Raw genomic sequence first — 16,869 nt, 5'->3', positions numbered from 1 at the left:
CAAGGTACTGCTCCACTTCCCTTTCTTCTCCAGGGCAAAGACGGCCCTAATGTCCCCCAGGCAGTCCACGGTCTCCCTTCCTTGGCCCACCCAACCCTGTGTTCCGTAGGACAGCTTGTCCGCCAGTACCTCCAGCCTCCGCGGTACGATGCCCACAGAGATCTACCTTATGGTCTGTGCTCATCCGAGCCAGCTGCCTTCGGCTCCTAAAGTCATCCTTGTCACCCTTTTTGTGCAGGAGAGGGAGGATGCCTCCATTTTACCCTCCCTCCAGACCCCATTCAAACTCTGGCCAGCAGTTGCAGGAAACTTCGGTGCACCCTGAATAAAATTCTACCCTTGGTCCATGTGAACCTGGGACATGGTTGCATTAAACTCCTTTCCCACACCAGCCCTGCTGTTTCTGCGATCTCTCCTTCTCATCCAGCAGTTTAGCTTGGGAAAGATGCCTTCCCAGCCCACCCTGCGGCAGCGCCCCCTCATTATAAAGTTTCACATAAAAACCAGTGATGCTGCTCACGGCCTCCTTCCTGTCTCTCTTCACCTGCTCTTGGTCCTCCAGGACCGCCATCTTTCTTCCTTCTCCAAGGTCATTCTCAAATATGGTGCAGTCAGCCCTTCCCTCTTTGCTCTTGGCCTCCTTCTATTCCCTTTGTAGACCACCCTCAGTTGTTTCTTGAGGTCACTTATCTGGTGGCCTTATAGCATCCAGTATCTGTTTCCTTATAAATACATATTTACACTTTCCCTTAAAATGCCTAGTTTCTTCTCTCCCTTGGATGAACTTCCGAACCTCCTTTAAAATCAATCAACCATTCAGCCGGCTTCTAATGCTTTAATAAAAACCCTCTGCCCTTTTGTCAGTCCTACTTCATTCATTCCCCTCTCAGGGTCTCTCCTGGAGAGTTTCAAGTATTCTATCAGTCTTGGCTATGGGATGGAGAGTCAAGCAGAGGCATACCCATTCCATTCCTAGCTTGGGCAGTGGCTAGGGAGCGGAAGGCAATCTGCTACAAGTCAAAACTCACCCATGCTGGGCAGCAGTGGCATGGGAGAGAGTCGACGGAGGAGACTCGAGTTTACTGCGTGGAAGGTAGCAGTGGTAAACCACTTCCAGATTTTTACCACGAAAACTCTATGAATACCTTACCGGAATGAATGCATATGGAGAGCGGAGTGTTCTGGGAGAGATGTGTCTGTGGTGTAGCTATGGGTCGGAAACGACTCGACGGCATAAGACAAGACTTCATTCATTCATTCAATCACATTTATTGAGTGCTTACTGTGTGCAGAGCACTGTACTAAGTGCTTGGAAAGTACAATACAGCAATAAAGAGCGACAATCCTTGTCCACAGTGGGTTTACAGCCTAGAGGGAGAGGACAGTGTCATTGAAGCCAAGGTTAGATAGTGTTTCTAGGAGAGGGAGATGGTCTTCAGTGTCGAAGGCAGCTGAGGGGTCGAGGAGGATTAGTTTGAAGTAGAACCCATTGAATTTGGAAAGAAGGGCTTCATTGGTGACCTTTGGGAGGACCATTTCCACTGGGTGAAGGGGACGGAAGCCAAATTTCAGGGGGACAAGGAGAGAACTGGAGGAGAGGAAATGGAGGCAGCAGGCCCTTGAGGAGTTTGGAGAGGAATGGTAGGAAGGAGATTGGGTCAAGGAGGGAGATGCAATATAGTGTCTGTACTCATCCTCTACATCTGTCTCCCAAACGTAGAGGCATCCCCAAAGCTTATGGAGACTGCCACTATCTAATGGTTGGAGAGAAGTTTTCTCTCTCCTCCTGCTTGATGACAGTCACTCTCTCCTAGTTATATATTCCCTCAGTCCTATTGGTCCATTTGTCCTTTTCCTTTTCCTTTGTCAGTCAGTCAATCGCATTTATTGAGTGCTTACTGTGTGCAGAGAACTGTACTAAGCGCTTGGGAGAGTACAATATAACATGTCAACCCCCTCTTAAAAAATCTCCAGTGGTTTCCTATCAACCTCCATATCAAGCAAAAACTCCTCACTATTGACTTCAAAGCTCTCCATCACCTTGCCCCCTCTTACCTCACCTACCTTCTCTCCCTTCTACATCCCAGCCCGCACACTCCACTCTTCTGGTGCTAACCTTCTCACTGTACCTCGTTCTCACCTATCCCGCCATCGACCCCTGGCCCACGTCCTACCTCTGGCTCAGAATGCCCTCCCTCCTCAAATTCACCAATCACACTTCCCCCCTTCAAAGCCCTACTGAAGGCTTACCTCCTCCAAGAGACCTTCTCAGACTAAGCCCTCCCTTTTCCTCAGCTCCCCTGTTATCAACCCGACTCTGTCCCTTTGCTCTACCCCCCTCCTTGCCCCACAGCACTTGTGTATATATGTACAAATCTATAATTCTATTTATATTAATGCCTGTTTACTTGTTTTGATGTGCATATATCTATAATTCTATTTATTTATATTGGTGCTATTGATGCCTGTTTACTTGTCTTGATGTCTGTTTTCCCCCTTCTAGACTGTAAGCCCACTGTGGGCAGTGATTGTCTCTCTTTAATGCTAAATTGTACTTTCCAAGTGCCTAGTACAGTGTTCTGCACACATTAAGCACTCAATAAATACAATAGAATAAATGAAAATAACACACATTCCCTTCCCACAACGAGCTTACAGTCTAGACGGAGACAGACATTAATATAAATAAATTACAGATATGTAAGTAAATGCCATGGGGCTGGGAGGGGGGATGAATAAAGGGAGCGAGTCAGGGTGGCACAGAAAGGAGGGAGAGAAGAGGAAAGGAGGGCTTAGTTGGGGAAGGCCTCCTGGAGGAGCGGTGCCTTCAATAAGGCTTTGAAGGAGGAGAGAGTAATTGTCTGTTGGATATGAACAGGGAGAGCAACCTAGGCCAGAGGCAGGATGGGGGCGAGATGCTGGCAGTGAGATAGGTGAGGTGGAGGTACAGTGAGTAGGTTAGCATTAGAGGAGCAAACTGTGCAGATTGGGTTGTAGTAGGAGGGTAGCAAGATGAGGAGGGAGGGGGCAAGGTGATTGAGTGCTTTAAAGCTGATGGTAGGGCGTTTCTGTTTGATGTGGAGGTGGATGGGAAAGAGCACGGGCTTGAGAGTCAGTGGTCATGGGTTCTAATAGCAGCTCCGTCACTTGTCAGCTGTGTGACTTTGGGCAAGTCACTTAACTTCTCTGTGCCTCAGTTACCTCATCTGTAAAATGGGAATGAAGACTGTGAGCCTCATGTGGGACAACCTGATTACCTTGTATCCCCCAGCACTTAGAACAGTGCTTGGCACATAGTAAGCGCTTAACTAATACCATTATTATTATTAATAATAATAATTAATTGGATAAATAAAGAAATGAATAAAGAAATTGCAGATATATGCATTTGTGCTGTAGGGATAGGAGGGAGGATGAATGAAGGAGCAAGTAAGAGCAGCACAAAAGGGAGTGGGAGAAGTGGAGAGGAGGGCTTAGTCAAGGAAGGTTTCTTGGAGGAGATGGGCCTTTGATAGACTTTGAAATGGGGGAGAGCAATTATCTGTTTGATATGAGGAGAGTGAGCATTCCAGGCCAGAGGTAGGATGTGGGTGAATGGCTGGAAGTGAGATAGACAAGACTGAGGTACAGTGAGAAGGTTAGCATTAGAGGAACGAAGTGTGCGGGCTGGGTTGTAGTAGGAGAGTAGTGAAGTGAGGTAGGAAGGGGCAAGGTGATTAACTGGTTTAAAGCCAATGATGAGTTTTTGTCTGATACAGATGTGGATAGGCATGGTATGGCATGGTATGAAAGTTTTTGAAGGAAAATGATTCGGCCTGGAGATTGGAGTATGGACTGGAGGGGGGAGAGACTGGAGGTAGGGAGGTCAGCAAGGAGGCTGATACAATAATCAAGGAGATATAGGATAATGTTACCGGCTTGTGAGACAGGAAGGATGATGATGCCGTTTACAGGATTGGGAAAATCAGGGGAAGGACAAGGTTTGGGTGGGACGGGTTTTAGACATGTTAAGTTTGAGGTGTCAGTGGGTCATCCAAGTAGAGGTGTCTTGAAGGCAGCAGGAAATGTGAAACTGGGTGAGAGATCAGGGCTGAAGATATAGATTTATCCACCACTGTCTTTTAAAAGTGTCTTTTAGTCCTGTTTACAGCAAATTCCCTCCAGCATCTTTGTGGACCTTCAATGGTGTGATTTTGATTGTTGATGGTGCAATAAAAGTTGTGACCCATGCAAGCCTCCCCCTTGCATCCATAAAAAGGGATATTCCACTTTAAAATGTCCACATGTCCCTCTACAGGTCTGCAGTACATACAAGTTTGTAATGGTATTTGTTAAGCGTGTACTGTGTGCCAAGCACTGTCCTAAGCATTAGGGGAGATTCAAGATCCATTTATAACCATGGGTCACCTCCCCACTCCAAAGCTATTAAAACGTCTAATTCTCATTTGTGTAGTCTCCTCAAGTGCTTAGTACAGCGCTTTCCTCACAGTAAGCACTTAATACTGTTTCTACTATTACCATTTAAAGTCTTCTCCCAGACCAGTTTCACTATCCTCTTCACTTTGAGAGAATGTGTCTTAAAAAGCAGCCCCACATTGTCATAATTCTCTTCCCCCATTGACCATCATGGCACCCCTCCCCCTCCAAACCCTCTTCCTCTCCTAGATCTCCAATCCCATTTCTCCTTTATCATGCTCCTTTTTCATGCTCCATCTGCCATGGCTCACACCTGTCTGGATCTAATCTGGATCTGCATTTATCGTACCAATTTGCAAGTTTGGCCAAATCCATTTCTGGTGTTAATTTTCCTCCTTTCTCTCACTTACTTTAACCTCTGTCCTCTTCCTTTCCCTCTCCTGCTTCTCTCCTCACTCTCTCCCTCACTCTCCTCACTCTCTCCCTCACTCTCCTCACTCACTCCTCACTCTCTCCCTCCCTTTCTTTCTTTCAGGGTGGCCTCTGATCTTACTCCCCAAACTGTGCCTGAACTTCTTCTGGGGTGGGAGGGGGCAGGAATGTCTCAGCACCTCATCCCTCTCCTCTCCTTTCCTTTTTCCTCTTGATCCTTTCCTATATGATTTTTGTTGGCTTTATTAGCCTCCACTTTAATGAACTCCTCCTCACCCTTTTACTCCCTTTCAGGTCATTTTAGCTCCTTCTGCCTTCTTCTTTATCCTCTGTTCCCCTTGCCCTGTTGTCTTAAGTGCTACCTCCTCCTTCTCTTGCATTTCCTCCTCCCCACCCTCTCAGCTGGAGTTCTCTAATTGGGGCCTCTCCCAGCTGCAAGTCATCCTCCTCTCTCTGCTTCTTTCCTCCCTCTAGGTGTTGCTCTCTCTCTCCCTCTCTCTCTCCCTCCACCCTCCTCCCTCCATTTCCTCCCTTTTCTCCCTCTCCCACTCCCCCTATCTTCCTCTGGCCTTTGCTTCTGGAGTTCCCCATCCCTGCTCTTCTCCATCCCCATCCCCTTCATCACCAGGAACCCATTGTAACCAGACTGTGGACACTCCCTATAGACATGGCTGGTCTCCCCAACAGAGGTGGCAGCAGACTGAATGGCTGCATTCTGGGCTTTCATGCTCCTTCCCCCCACATCTCTAATCCATGACTATATTACATTCATATCATTACATTCTCCTCTTATCCCTCTGGCCATTCATTTTCAGTCTCCTTCGCGGGCTTCTCTGCCTCCACACCCTAACTGTGGGGGTCCCTCGTGGTTCAGTTCTGTTTCCCCTTCTATTCTCCATCTATACCTATCTATCCATCTATCTATCCATCTATCTATCCATCTCTCTCTATATATATAGGTAGATATATCCATCTATCTATATATCTATACACCTGTCTATCCATCTACATCCAATCCCTTGGAGAGCTCATTCACTCCCATGGATTCAACTACCACCTCTATGAGGATGATACCCAAATCTACATCTCCAGCCCTGATCTCTCTCCCTCTCTCCAGTCTCTTCCCGCCTTCAAGAATATCTACTTGGATGCCCTTCCATCACCTCAAGCTTAAATATGTCCAAAACAGAGCTCCTTATCTTCCCACCCAAACCCTGTCCTCCCCCTGACATTCCCATCACAAGCCCTTAACCGTGGTGTTATCCTTGACTCCTCTCTCTCATTCAACCCACATATTCAATCCATCACTAAATCCTGTCGGTCCCACTTTCACAACACTGCTAAAATCCACCCTTTCCTCTCCATCCTACTACGTTAATACAATCACTTATCCTTTCTCATCTGGATTATTGCAACAGCCTCCTTGCTGATCTCCCAACCTCCTGTCTCTCCTCACCCCAGTCTGGATCATTTTTCTTCAAAAACATTCAGGACAAATCACCCCATTCCTCAAAAAACTGCAATGGTTGCCCATCCACCTCCGCATCAAAAACTCCTCACCAATGTTTTTAAAGCATTCCATCACCTTGCCCCCTCCTACCTCACCTCACTCCACTCCTTCTACAACCCAGCCTTCACATGCTAGTGCTAACCTCACTGTGCCTCGATCTCATCTATCTCACTGCTGACCTCTAGCCCACCTCCTGCCTCAGGCCTGGAACATCCTCCCTCCTCAAATCTGTTAGACAATTACTCTCCCCCCCTTCAAAGTCTTATTGAAGGCACATCTCCTCCAAGAGGCCTTCCCAGACCAAGCCTCTCTTTTCCTCAACTCCCACTCCCTTCTGCATCTCCCTGACTTCCTCCCTTTGCTCTTTCCCTCTCCCAGCCCCATAGTACCTGTGTACATATCTGTAATTTTATTTTATTCATTAGTAGTGATCTCTATCTCCCCTCCCAGACTATAAGCTCATTGTGGGGAGGGAATGTGACTGTTCATTGTTATAATGTACTCTCCCAAGAGTTTAGTACAGTGCTCTGTTGTTTATCAACATATTTACATTCGACCCACACTTGAAGCCTATCAGTGGCTGCCCCCAGGTCTTACAGCCCACCTTTCTGTCCCCAGACAAAACCCACCAAAGAGAAGCATAAGCTCACTGTGGGCAGGAATCGTGTCTACCAACTATGTTGTATTCTACTCTCCCAAACAGTACAGGGGCACCCCCTTTCCACCTCAGGTCATCCTCTCCCCATGTGCTGATCTCTATTTCTTCCATCCTCAATTCATTAATCAATAGTATTTATTTAGACTATGAGCCCCATGTGGGACAGGGACTGAGTCCAACCTGATGAATCTGATCTATCCCCATGCTGAGACCATTGCTTGACACATAGTAAATGTTTAACAAATACTATAATCATCATTATCATCCCACTTGGAGAAGAGAAACCCGAGCAGCAACTTAAACAACAGCTCTCAAATCCAAGAAGGGTTACCCTACTGAGGATGGTGAACAGCTTTTCCAGCTCGACTGAGGACAAGACGGAAGGACATAACATTAGACACCAAGAAGAACTGTCTGACACAAAGTGTTATTAAACTGTAAAATGGAAGTCTGTGAAGTGGTAGTCTAGAATCTCTTTTCCTGGAGACCCTGAAGGACAGAATGGCCTCACCTATCTGCCCAGGATGATTTAAAAGCTTCCTGTGCAGAGGTAGAAGGATGTCCTAAATCACTTCTTGAGCCTTCTTCCAAGCCCCAGATTCTGGAGAAGGACCCAGGGGAGCCAAGCAGAGGGAGGTATAGAAGAGAGAGGAGAAAAATGAGGTAGGAGAGAGTTACTCCCCGCCCCCCCCCCCAAACCGCCCTTTCCCATGCTCCTTATCTCAGTCCAGGATTCAGACAGAAGAAAGTTGCTCTTATCTATGAATGGGCTGAGGCTGGTCATCAGTAGGAGGAGGAAGGAGAGAGTGAAGGGGGAGATGTGAAAGGAAAATCCAAATGCAAGGTTTTAAGACTCAGGTCTATCAGCCTTATTGCATGCTGGCTTTAAGGAGAGATTCAGTGTCATGATTCATTTGGTAGTATTATAATAATCTCAAGCTATATATATATCTGTAAATTATTTATTTATATTAATGTGTGTATCCCCTTCTAGACCATAGGCTTGTTGCGGGAAGGGAATGTGTTTGCCAACTCTGTTAAATTGTACTCTCCCAAACACTCTGCCCACAGTAAGAACTCAATAAATACAATTGATTGATTGATACTCTCCCAATTGCTTAGTATAGTGCTCTGCACATAGAAAGCACTCAGTAAATACCACTGATCGATTGATTGGAGGAGCTTCCTATATGGCAGTGTTTGGTGATATAAACAAACAGTACCCAGTGGAGGCCCCCGCTGAGCCAGTCCAGCTATCACTCCTGGAAAATGCTCCTCATGATGCCACCTCCCCTTCTGCCTTCTGCCATTCCCAGTGCAAAATTGTCCATCCCCATCCCAGGAGGAAACAGAGCTGTCTCAATCAATCAATGATATTTATCAATTGTAAATTGATTGTAAGCTCGCCTCTAGACTGTAAGCTCATTGTGGGCAAGGAATGCATCTGTTTATTGTTGCTGTGTACTCTCCCAAGTGTTTAGTACATTGCTCTGCACACAGTAAGTGCTCAATAAATATGATTGAGTGAATGAATATTTACTGAGCACCTAATGTGTGCAGAACACTATATTAAGTGCTTGGGGGAGAAGAATTGAGTAAGACATGTGGATTCTGTCCTCCAGGAGCTTGCAGTCTAATGGGGGAGACTGATAGACATAAGCCATTTACAGACACTACAGCTGTTGATAGAAAAGGTTCAGGTGGATGAACAGATAAACAAGTGTAAATTAATCTTAGTCCATCCTATGTAAAAATTTTAAGGTGTATAAATGGAAGGGCTACGGGCAGCTACTGGATGATCTGGGAAAGTGGGCTTAATATGGGAAGGCCTCCTGGAGGAACTGGATTTCTTGGAAAGCTTTGAAGTTAGGGAGAGCTGTAGACTGGCATTTTAGAAGGGAAAGGGAGTTTCAGGCAGGATGAATGGCTTTAGCAAGTAGTCGGAAGCCAAAGAGTCGAGAACAAGGCACATGATGAGAGGCTGATCTAGCCAAGAATGAAAAATGTAATGTAATGTTGGGGTGTGGTGGGAGAAGAGAGCTGATAAATTGTGAAATAAAATGTTGGGAAGGAAAAAAACAGCAAGATTTAGTGACAGTGTGATCACTGAAAGACAGCGAGGGGTCAATGATAACACCAAGGTTGTGGGCTTCTGGAACAGGGAGCAGCAGAAAGAGCATGGGGCTGGGAGCCAGAGGACGTGTGTTCTAATCCCAGCTCTGCTACATTTCTGGTGTGTGGGTCCAGTGAAGGGAGTAGGTCCAAAGCGTCAAAGGCGGCCAAGAGGTCGAAAAAGATTAAGATGAATTTTGCAAGGAGGAAGTCACTCGTGACCTTGGAGATAGCACTCTCAGAGGAGTGAAGGGGGAAGAAACTAGACTGAGGTAAATCCAGAAAGGGAGCTGAAGGAAAGGAAGCAGAAGCAGTAGCCATATACAAACCCATTGAGGAGTTTGGACAGGAATGGGAGCAGAGAGATGAGACGAAGCTAGAGAGGGTTTTTTTAAGTATAAGGGAAACCTGAGCATGTTTGAAGGCAGAGAGGAAGAAGCCATCAGAAAATTAGGGTTTGAAGATGGAGGTTAGGAAAGGAAAAATGATGGAAGTGAGTGCTTTCAGAAGGTTGTGGGGGTGACACAATCACTCAAGCACTCAATCAACTCACCCCCTCATATCTTACCTTGCTGATTTCCTACTACAACCCAGCATGCTCACTTCATTCCTCTAATGCCAACCTACTCACTGTATCTCAATCTCATATATCTTACTGCTGACTCCTCACCCATGTCCTGCCTCTGGCCTGGAACTCCCTCCCTCTTCATATCTGACAGACCACCACTCTCCCCATCTTCAAAGCCTTTTGAAAATCCCTTCTCCTCCAAGAGGGCTTCTCCAACTAAGCCCTTATTTCCCCTACTTCCTCTCCCTCCTACTTTGCCCTTGAACTGAGCTCTGTACCCATTACTCACCCCACCCTCAGTCCCGCAGAACTTAGATACATAACAGTAATTTATTTTAATGTCTGTCTCCCCCTCTAGACTTTAAACTCCTTGTGCCCAGGAAAGATTTTTTTGTTTGTTTGTTTTTGTATTTAAGTGCTTACCACGTGTCAGGCACTGTACTAAATGCTGGGGTAGATAGAAGTTAATTAGCTGGACACAGTCCATGTCCCACATGGGGCTCACATTCTTAATTCCCATTTTACAAATGAGGTAACTGAGCCACAGAGAAGTTAAGTGACTTGCCCAAAGTCACCCAGGAGACAAGTGGTGGGGCCGGGACTAGAATCCAGGTCCTCCTGACTTCCAGGCCCATACTCTATGTTATATTGTCCTCTCCCAAATGCTTAGTATAGTGCTCTGCACACAGTAAGTGCTCAATATATATGATTGATTAATGATTAAAATAACGATGATGTACAGTGCTGCTTGGCACACAGTAAGTATCCAACAAACCCCCCAACTATCATTATAATTATTATTAGTATCATTACCCCTATGCTCCTACAAAAACCAAATACACACATGCATACACATGCCCTCTCACCCACTCACTCATCCACACATAGATCTATCTGCTTCAGACATCCCAGGAAGTTGAAAGTGTGAATGAAGGGATTAAGCCAGCAGCCAGGTCAACCAGACACCAAGTGACACTCCTAACTACTTTGAGACCACGAGAGTGAAAAACCCTACGTTCTCTCTCCCTGGAATCAGAATTCCAGTTATTAAAACCCCATATTCATGTGGAGTCAAACAACATTTAGATGAAACAAGACATGGTACCTGCCTATGAAGTTCTCAGCAAACGATATAGAGATTATGAGACCTGGATGCCTACAGAGCAGGACATCCAAGATCTCAAATCTGGGACTGGGTTTGAAGCGATACAAGAAGGGACTGGATATCAAGCCCCCAGCTGGCAGCAGAGAATCTGACAAAAGAAGGTGGATCCTCTCCTGACCCAACAGGCTTTGAAGCACAGGGACTAATGGGAGGGACTTCTCTCTGCTCCTCTCACAGCTTCTCTCTGCTCCTCTCCCAACACCAGAGGTAGTTCCCTGAGGAGAGAACAGCTGCAGGGAAGGAACAGAGCTCCCCAGATAGGAGGATGAGGAAGAGGAGGAAGAGGAGGAGGAGAAGGAGGAGGATGACAAGGAGGAGGAAGACAAGGAGGGCAAGGAGGAGGAGGAGGAGCAGCAGCAGCATTTACTGAACACCTACTTCATGTGGTGCACTGAAAAAAGCAGTTGGGAAGTGCAGATTGATAATATGACATGCTACCTGCCCACGAGGAGCTTACAATCTAACTGGGGAGACAAACATAAAAATATTTACAGTTGAGTAGACATGCCCAAGAAGAGACCATTCCTTTTGCAGGAAGGACTGAATCACAGGGCTGGAATCAAGCCAATGTAAGAAAAAGCCCCAGAACAGTTGGTCTAGGGTGTTTTTTTTGGGGGGGGGGGTGGTAGGTAGTGGGTTGGGAGGAGCCACAGTAGTGGTGTCCCTTCCCCCATCCATCCCCCAGAAAGCCCACTCACAGCCAGCATGCAGTGGGGATTTATTTTTTACTTCCAGCACAACTGAATCCTGATCCTCACCTGCTTCCATTCACCTCTCCCTTGCAGCCCTCCAAAAGTCTACCCTGGACATTCTTTCCTTCTTTGTTTTTTTTTTTTTTTATTTCCCTGTGATTCGTGGATTTGAAAAAATACAATTGCCTGCTGGAAGATAAAAAGTCAGAGCTGAAGCATTTCAGCAGCCTAGTCTTGGAATGTGTGACTCACAGCCAAAACTGAATGCAAATATTAACTCTCTAGCATACATCAGGGCTCTCCACACAGAGGGTCAGTGTGAACCTATTACCTTGAGCACACCCAGCTCCTCAGGACTGGGAAGGTTTCCTTCTAAGAATAGAGTACAGCTCCTTCTTCCCTCCCGCTGGCCTCAAAGCCACTTCACTCCCTACCGCCCACATATCCCTCCCCACCCTTCACCAACTCTTGCCAGGTTCCAGGACATTTAACCTGCCGGGGTTACACACTGTCCTTGGGCTTTAGACACAATTGGTTCCTGAACACTGCATCAAGTCAAAACGCTGTGAGTAGGAACTAATTTTTTCATAGGAACATTGGTATAAATAGGTGCTTGGCTCCTGAACTCGTCAGTTACCCTCTTTTTCCAAAAGTATCCAGAACTGGGTATGCAGTCAATTGGAGAATTGTAATAGCTCTATATTGAGTCAGAGAGGTTCCACGAGAGGGTAGCTGACTTTTACTTCCTTGGAAGTCAAATAAGCCTGTGGACCCTCCCTGGTGACCCCACTCAGGTAATTCCCCTACTTCCTGCCCACCACCTCCCCCCAGCCTCTTCTGCTCCCTACCCACAACCTTTTTAAACTTTCCTTCCTTTTCTTCCTCCAGTCACATCCCCATTACCCCAAAGCTCTCTTGTGCTTCCTCACTCCTGTGCCTTAAATCTGCTCCCTTATTCCCATGGTCCCCTGTGTGCCCTCCCCACAACCGCCCCACTTCTCGTGTCCCATCTGGAGCAATTTGATTGTTTTTTTAAAATTGTTTCACGACCTGGTAGGTCCCTTCCCCAGCTGGCCCTCTCCCCTACCCCCTACCCTCAGGATCACTACAGTCACATGGCCTGGGCCAGCCTGGCTAGAGTGAGGAAGGAGGCCTAGGAGGGGACCTCCACCACTTTCTCCTAAGGCTGTGGTGGTCTCCGGGCTGGAAGTAGAGAAGAGGGGGAAGGACAGTGGCAGTGGTGGTCCCCTGATAGGTCTCCACCCTCACCCCAGTTAGTCTGCCTCAGCCTAGTCCATGCGGGGACCCAGTGAAAGCGAGATGGCAGCTGGAGAAGGATCCAGACCGGCCAAGAAACAAGTATGTGCTGTAAAGAGAAAACTCAAAAGGTGGCACTGGGGTGGAGGCGAGAGGGGAGAATCACAGGAATGAGGCAGGGCATGGGACTGGGAGTCAGGAAACCCAGGTTCAAGTTCCAAAGCTCTGCCACTGGCCTCCTGTGTGACCTTGGGCAGGTAACTTAACCTCTCTGAGCCGCAGTTTCTGCCTCTGTAAAATGAGATAAGATTACTTGTGAGCACTGGGAGGGACAAGGGACTGAGTCCAATCTCATAGCCTCATATCTATCCCAGACCTTAGCACATACTGAGCCTTTAATAATACTAGAATTACTATTATCACGTGCAGTGGATAGAGTATGGGCCTGGGAGTCTCAAGGTCATGGGTTCTAATCCTGGCTCTGCTACTTGCCTTTGTGTGACCTTGAGCAAGTCACTTCCTTCCTCCATACCTCTGTTACCTCACCTGCAAAATGGGGATTGAGGCTGTGAGCCCTACATGGGACCGGGACTGTGTCCAACCTGATTTGCTTGTATCCACCCCAGTGCTTAGAACAGTGCCTGGCCCATAGTAAGCACTTAACAAATACCATGATTTTATTATTATTATTATTGATGAGGTGGATTTGGAGGCGTGGGGGTGTTCAGGAACTGCAGGAAAATGCTGAAACAATTTGAGGGGAACAAGGAGGGAATGCTTCAAGAGAGACGGGGTATAGAATGGGAGATTCTGGGGAGTGAAAAGAGTGTGGGGAAAGGATGGGGTTTTCTGATTTGGGGGTGGAGTATTCAGGGTGGGTTAACATGTCCGTCTTACCTCTGACGAAGTACTATAAGGTGGGCAGTAAATAGAGCCAGTGCCATAAAGGAGGCCAGTGTTGTATAGTTGAAAGCAGTGCACTGTAAAGCTGAAAAAGGGTATCTTTAGAGCTGTTGCCAGTCGAGATCTGCCTGTGTATGCTGGGTGGGGGAATGGGATGCCCCACAACTAATTCCCACACACCAGGAAATGGGACCCTAACTTGGTCATGAGGAGAGATTTTCATGTGGTTTGTTCCATTTCCTAAAGGGATCTCAGCCCAAGTGACATACAGACCTCTCTTCTTGATAGCCTGCAAATGATTGGTCTGAGTTAGCACCAGCTACTATCAGACCGGGGCCCCTGCTTATATCTAGCTGTCTACTGGGCAAGGCTGATTTAGCCATTTGGCCGCCCTGAGGCAGGAAAAAATTTGCCATCCCCACCCATTCCTATGACGTCATACCCAACATGCTGCAGAAATCCGTGGGAAGAGGGTTTGTTATACTGTTGCATTTCTTACCCACGGTGCCTGGTAGTTTTCATTTCTTCTCTCTGTGTTGTGATCTTCCTGAAGTCTCTGCTCCAAGGCAGCCACTCCACTTCTACTTCCTGCATACCAGATTAATTTGTCTTCTGCTGCTGTCTCCCAACTGTCCGTGGTTATGCCACACTGAGGTTTTCATTCATTGGCTTTGTTCTGTCCTCCCTGTTGCTCTTTTCAGCTCTCCTGAGGGCAGTTGCTTGGGTCTTCTGCCATCATCCATTCTACTCACATGTCCTTATGCATCCTGCCCAGTGAAAGTGAGATGTGATGAACACTGTTTGAATGCTCCTGGACTGATTGCGTTCCAGGACCTCATTTTGGGGGATCGTGTCTTGCCATTTGAGGTTAGAAGTGTTGCACGTAGGTGGCATTTGGAGGAACTGCGTGAGAAGTCAGATGTGGTGACTGTGGTAGGTCCAGATCTCGCAGTCGTAAAAGAAGTCGAATGCTACAATTGCTCTGTAGACATTCAGTGTGGTTGATAAGTTGGAGTGAGTGGTGCCTTGAATTCAATGGTTAGGAGTTTCCATTTAATGTGGAAAGGTATGGGCAATTCTTGGAGGTTCTTGAGGAATGGAGAAACATATGCTTTAATGACTTTATAGAAAAATGATCCAAGTAATAAAGTGAAGTAGGGACTGGAGAGGGAAGAGGCTGAAGGCAGGAAAACCAGTGAGGAGGCTGATGCAGCAGTTGAGTCAGGAGAGAGCAAGAACCGGGACCAGAGTAGCGACTGTTGGAGTGGAGAGAAAGGGGTAGATCCAAGAAACGCTGTAAAGGAGAAACAGGCAGAATTTAGCAACAGGCTGAATGACAGTGAGGAGTTAAGGATGAATAAAGGGTAGTGGGCTTCTGAGGCTGGAAGGATGGTGCCACTGTCGACCATGATGTGGGAAAGTTAGGAGAAGTGGACTGGGGAGGGAAGTTGAGTTGAGTTATAGCTACGTTGAATTTAAAGCACCAGAGAGCCATCGCTGTGGCAATACCTTGGAGGCAGGAGGAGACACAAGATTTTAAGGCAGTGAGAAGTTGGAGATGGGAGTATAAATTTGGGGAGCCATCTTTCTAGAGAGTAAGTGAAACCATGTGAGTGGATGAGCAGCTCAGGGGAGTTCCTGGACTATGTCCCTATAGCTGGAATATCAGGATGGCCTAAGTGATAAATAACATCACTGTTCACTAGAGCCAAAAAATGGCCCCGAGAGATCTGAGTTCTCTGGGGTCAAGTCAAACCGGAACCTCGCCAAAATGGGCTGGCTTCAGAGAACATCTACTGGTTCTTATTTCCAGGACAGAACATTGTTTTCTCCCAATGACTGCCACTCAGTCCATCAGTGGTATCGATCGAGCACTTACGGTGTGCAAGAGCACTGTACTTGCAAAAGTGCGAACTCTGCCCACGAGGAGAGATCTACATGGGGAGACAGACATTAAAATGAATTACAGCTAGGGGAAATAGTAGAATAGAAGGATATTTACTTAAGTGCTGTAGGGCTGGGGTGAGTATCAAAGTGCTTTAAGGGGTATGTTCCTCTCCCCCATATCTCTGAGGCCCTCAGAGAGGTTGCCGATACCTCTGGAGGAGATCGGACAAGGAGCACCCTTCAGGCTAATCCGTTGGCTGGCTTCATTCCCCATCTCCAGACCTGGAGGTGCTGAACAGGTGAAAATTTTCCACGAGGTGCTACTGAGCTCCACCCCACCAGCCTTTTGTCCAAGTCCCAGTGACTGTGGCTCTGCAGGCTGACTAGGTGGCTTCTGGGATACAGAAACCCTTTAAGGCCAGCCAGGAGGAGGCCCGCCCCAGCTGGAGGGGGAGACTGCAGAAGAAGTGTGGGGAGGCAGGATGGGCTGGTGCTGGTTGGAATTTCGACCTGGACACCGCAGCAATTATCATTATCATCATCATCATCATCATCATCATCATCATTATAACTATTGCTCCCATTAACAAAGCCAAGATAACAGTAATAAAAGCTCCTTGTATTCACATCCATATTCTCACAAAGAACCCAAGGAAAACAGGAAGGCAGATGTGGAGGGTGTGGGGGGGGAGGATTGGCACACAGAGGGGACCTTCCCTTTCTGTTCCTGGCCCCCGCGGCCATTTCCAAAGGAGGCAGGCAAGAGACTGAGCTGTTGCCACCCAGATCCAATCTTGGTCAGCTCTTCCATGCCAACCCCTGGCCCTTGGGCCTCCCACTGGCCTAGATTCCTCCTGGGGGCATGCCAGCAGAGAGCCAGGCAGGAAAGTTATTTTCCAAAACCTCTCACTGTTGCTTTACAAATGAATTTTTCCCAACAGTCCAGGAAGGTGAGTTGAGGGCAACTGGGAGGACTAGAGAGTTTTAAGGGACCCTTGGTCTCCAAAGTTCTCCTATGAGTCGATGGCAGTGGCCCCGGTGTCTCAATTCTGCTCAGTGATCGCTTCAAAGACACCCCAACTTAGGCGGGTGAGGAGGGGGCAGAGAGAGAGAAGGGGAGAACAAGAGAGAAAGAAACTCATCTACCCCTTCCTGGCAGTCTTCCTGGAAGGCCCCTCCATCCAAGTGTTAATACAGTCCAGCTCAGCTTGGGGGAAGATGGGAGATAGCCAGGCCTGGGAAGAGGAAGTGCCTGAGACATGATTTAAG

General features: G+C 47.3%; 1 protein-coding gene and 1 non-coding gene across 2 annotated transcripts in view; both read left to right on the top strand.

The window, feature by feature from the left end:
- Positions 1-880: 880 nt before the first annotated feature.
- On the top strand, positions 881-1,018 carry LOC114807470. Its single transcript, XR_003755531.1, has one exon. It is a non-coding gene; the product is annotated as a small nucleolar RNA SNORA7 (small nucleolar RNA).
- Positions 1,019-12,273: 11,255 nt separating this feature from the next.
- The window catches only part of TCF3 (transcription factor 3), a 137,410-nt gene continuing 132,814 nt past the window's right edge, over positions 12,274-16,869 (top strand). Inside the window, exon 1 of the mRNA XM_029052591.2 lies at positions 12,274-12,347. The gene's annotated coding sequence lies outside the window, so the exon portion shown is untranslated. The remainder of the gene's footprint in view (positions 12,348-16,869) is intronic.

The sequence above is a fragment of the Ornithorhynchus anatinus genome, chromosome X2, assembly GCF_004115215.2.
Source record: "Ornithorhynchus anatinus isolate Pmale09 chromosome X2, mOrnAna1.pri.v4, whole genome shotgun sequence".
NCBI classification, from domain to species: domain Eukaryota; kingdom Metazoa; phylum Chordata; class Mammalia; order Monotremata; family Ornithorhynchidae; genus Ornithorhynchus; species Ornithorhynchus anatinus.
Note: the sequence above shows the minus strand (reverse complement) of the source record. Positions and strands in the feature narration are given on the sequence as shown.